This window comes from Lepisosteus platostomus, chromosome 1, assembly GCF_059453375.1.
Source record: "Lepisosteus platostomus isolate fLepPlt1 chromosome 1, fLepPlt1.hap1, whole genome shotgun sequence".
NCBI classification, from domain to species: domain Eukaryota; kingdom Metazoa; phylum Chordata; class Actinopteri; order Semionotiformes; family Lepisosteidae; genus Lepisosteus; species Lepisosteus platostomus.
The window spans coordinates 43,083,889-43,088,095 of NC_142611.1; positions in this window are offsets into that span (position 1 = coordinate 43,083,889).

Sequence of the window (4,207 nt, forward strand, 5' to 3'; positions counted from 1 at the left end):
GGTTAATGAGTTTGTGATGTACTTACTCAAGCAAAAATTAATTGGAAGATTTTTTATTTTAGAGTTTTGAAAATACATATTTTAGAGTGTATGAATTGATTAAAAGGGGATGTCTTGCATTTACAAACTATTTTTTTTAGCAGTTTGGCTTACAATAAATAATACCAATCATGTTTTTTTTATTACCCAATCCACTAATAATTTTAACAAGATGGAATGCTCTCATTTCCTTTTTCTGTAAAATCAGTAAGGAAGATACCTTACTAAACTGAATACCAAACGAGGTTAGGCTAGTAGAAAAAAAAAGTGAATACACAACATTTTGGCAGTAGAGCCCCAGAGTCTGCTGATTCTGGAAAATGTAAGCAGTAATTGTCAGAAAATAACTTAAACAGAGCAACAGACCCAATCTCAATACCATCAATATGTTTAAAATTGTCTTATCCAAGTTGCTTCTTAAAGAGATAAGTTTTTTTTTCTTTTCACTTTTTCTGATGTCTATTTAATAGCATCTGCAAACATAAGTGTGCCATGCATGCATCTAAACTCCTTCCCATTCAGAGTTACAGGGGAGCTGGAGCCTATCCCAGAATGCACTGGGCTCCAGGCAGGATACATCCTGGACAGGACACCAGTCCAGCTCAGGGCATAGGTGTACCTAATAAAGGAAATGAAAGGTAGTGCACAATGATTCAACATTGGTTCTGTAAAACTGTTAATTAACCATGCATTGTGATCCTGCACTGCTATGAAAACCAACATAATAAATCAATAGATTCCTTCCTGACAGACGATAAACATGTTAAAAAAAAATCGGTAATTCAAACTGACCTCATGACACTGTTACTTTCATTAAATAAAAGATCAGCAGAAGCCTTTTGGTTGCCAGATTGCTGTATAAGCATGTGACACCTGACCTCAATCAATGATAGATTACTTCAGCAATGTCACACCCCAGCTGTTCCTTCAGAGAGAACATGCAGCTGCTGTGTTGTTGCCTTAAAAGGCCCAAAAATAAACAACACTACAATGGAATTGATTCTACAAAACAATATGGTATTGTGTTCATACAGTATTAGATTAATCAAACCTGATGACATAGTGTAGGTATTTCATTTAATTGTGTTAAAAAATTATAGCAAATAATAGTTTCACAATGATAGCAGAATAGCCCAATTTGACTGACATTCATGTTGAAGCCAATAAACTGCAATGACTGTTTTTGAATAACACAAATGCAAAAACAAAATTTGTATGCCTGTTTAAACTGTAAGATATATCTTTTATCATAAACCAGTAGGTGGTGCAAGTACGAAACATTCAACTAATGAAGCAATACTCAAGTACTTAAGTTGGTTTTCTTGGGAGGGAGTGTTTATATTACAATTAATAATTGTGTAGACATTGTTTATGAGAACATTCTATGTATTATAGCAACCAGTGTGCTCCTGCTTTCTCAATGCTGTTTTATTATAACAATAAATATTAATTAAATTAATTAAAACCTAAACTTAAGTGTCGCTGTCTTTATCTCAGATATGAAATGTTAAAATCCTATTCTGCTATACACAGTTCAATGATGGAACAAATAAAGGATTATTCCATACTGAAAAGAGAAGAAAAGAAACACAATGTTTCGGATGTGGAGCCTTCTTCAGTTCTTCTTCCGAAGAAGGCTCCACGGCCTAAATGTTGCTTTTCTTTTCTTCTCTTTTCAGCATGGAATAAACCTTTACTTGTACCTTTGCAGCCTCTGCATAAAGACAAAGCCAGCTACGGGAACTACACTTCTATGACAACAATAATACTATTCCACCACTAAAACAGCAATAAAAATAAGACTGACCTAAATCCCTGAATTATGGCAATCCCAATTTATTCCTAACAACCACTGTAAATAATTACTGCTACAGTTTTACTGAAAACATAACCGTAACTGTGTCAAGCATACAGTATTTAATTGCACCACCTTCCTCACACAAGGACTGACTTTACAAAGCACCAATCCCTGATTGTCAAACCTTAAACCTTATAATAATAATAATAATTGCTTACACTTATATAGTGCTTTTCTGGACACTCCACTCAAAGCGCTTTACAGGTAATGGGGACTCCCCTCCACCACTACCAATGTGCAGCATCCACCTGGATGATGCGATGGCAGCCATAGTGCGCCAGAACGCTCACCACACATCAGCTATCAGTGGGGAGGAGAGCAGAGTAATGAACCCAATTCATGGAGGGGGATTGTTAGAAGGCCATCATTGATAAAGGTAAATGGGAAATTTGGCCAGGACGCCGGGGTTACACCCCTACTCTTTTCGAGAAACACTCTGGGATTTTTAATGACCACAGAGAGTCAGGACCTCAGTTTTATGTCTCATCCGAAGGACGGTGCCTGTTTACAGTATAGTGTCCCCGTCACTACACTGGGGGCATTAGGACCCACATGAGCTGCAGGGTGAGCGCCCCCTGCTGGCCCCACTAACACCTCTTCCAGCAGCAATCTTAGTTTTTCCCAGGAGGTCTCATATCCAGGTACTGAGCAGGCTCACACCTGCTTAGCTTCAGTGGGTTGCCAGTTGTGAGTTGCAGGGTGATATGGCTGCTGGCATTCAATTCATAATTGAATAGTTTTACAAAAACCTACATAAAGGTCTTATATGTCCTGATTTAAAAATGTTATAACTATCATCATTGCCAAATTCTTGTTGGAATTATTCTAGAATAGTGAAGTTTGCATCCCCACCCTAACCCATGAAACCAGTAACTTATTCTAGTATTGGTATATACATACCAGGTCATCCAAAAAAACAGGAATGGGATTTTAACACCACTTATTATTTTGTAGTTCTAAATTTAAAGAAGGACTGTTGCAAGGAATTTGGCAGCAATGAAAAACAAATTAAATAAAACGTGTGTTTTAACCCCAGTGGCACATGCATGTAATCTTTTTTCCTCCACCACCCCTGCTATTCTGAATCAATAAATATTAATCAGTTCATCTTAGCACTACTATCCTTTTACCAGCACCCAGTTATTATAGCACTCAGTTTACTCCTGCTATCTTAATGCTGTTTTATTTAAAAATCAAATAAAAACAGACACAGGAGAGGCATGTATTCCTGCATAACACGCAGAATCAGAGCCACCCACCTGTTATTCAGAGTTCAAGTCAACATATCTCAAAGAAGATCTCGCATCAACTGGATGAGTGATGCACACCCAGTCAATCAAAGGATTCACTGCTGCTTAGCTAGCCCAGGATGGATACCTCACTCAGACCCACTCCAGGTAGCTGGAGAATCCTGATCATAACTGACACAGCTGACACATTTCAGATTCAAACCCATAATATGGAGACCTAGCCTGTGCTTTTGTAATGCCTCTTTGATAGCTGAGCTTCCTTAGAAGAAACTGAATAACGCCTGAACACCATTGTGGGGAAAATAAGTTAAATGACAGCAAAAGAGGGAAAGGCATGTAAATCCAAAACTAAAATCTGTTGATGCGTAAGTAACGTTTTTACGAAGACTTTAACAAACTGTTCTTCAGTTATTAGATATTTTTCGGCCATGGATTGGATAGACAAAAGAGTTTAAAAAAACATGATGATCTTTGAATATGGAGGTAATAGTGGAGCTCTGTGGAGGGGTGATGTCTTCAGGACAGGCAGTGGGAGAAGGGAGGACAGCAAGGCGACTCTGGTGGGTGGGCTGTTTTTCCATGGCATAATGAAGGATAGGTCAGGGCGATGAGGTGAACCACTTGCGGACTTGCAAGAAGGCCGGTAGGCTCCATATAGGTTCGCCCTCCATGGAGAACAGACAAAGGTATAGGTTTTTTTAAACAGAGAAACGAAGGAGAAGAACATGAAGCTACAGTAGATAAGGGTGATAGCAGACTGGGGTTCTGGGGTTGAATTTCAGGAGAAAAGGAATTGAACTTCTGTATCCGGTTAGAATTCTGTGGCTTGCTGTGATGACAGGAGCTCTGATCTCTGTTCTTTTTGAGCAGGTGGAAAAAGAAGGGAGCCATGGAAAATCGCAAGATTAGGCCAGTCTCTTGTGAGAGCAAGTGCTGAATGGTGTTGTGTTAAATGAGATGCGGAGGTGGGTGAGCTAGAAATGTGATATTTGCAGTATGTAGGTAAGTAGACGTGGATGAGATTACTGTTTCACAGACAGTACTCTTGGACTTTTGTTTA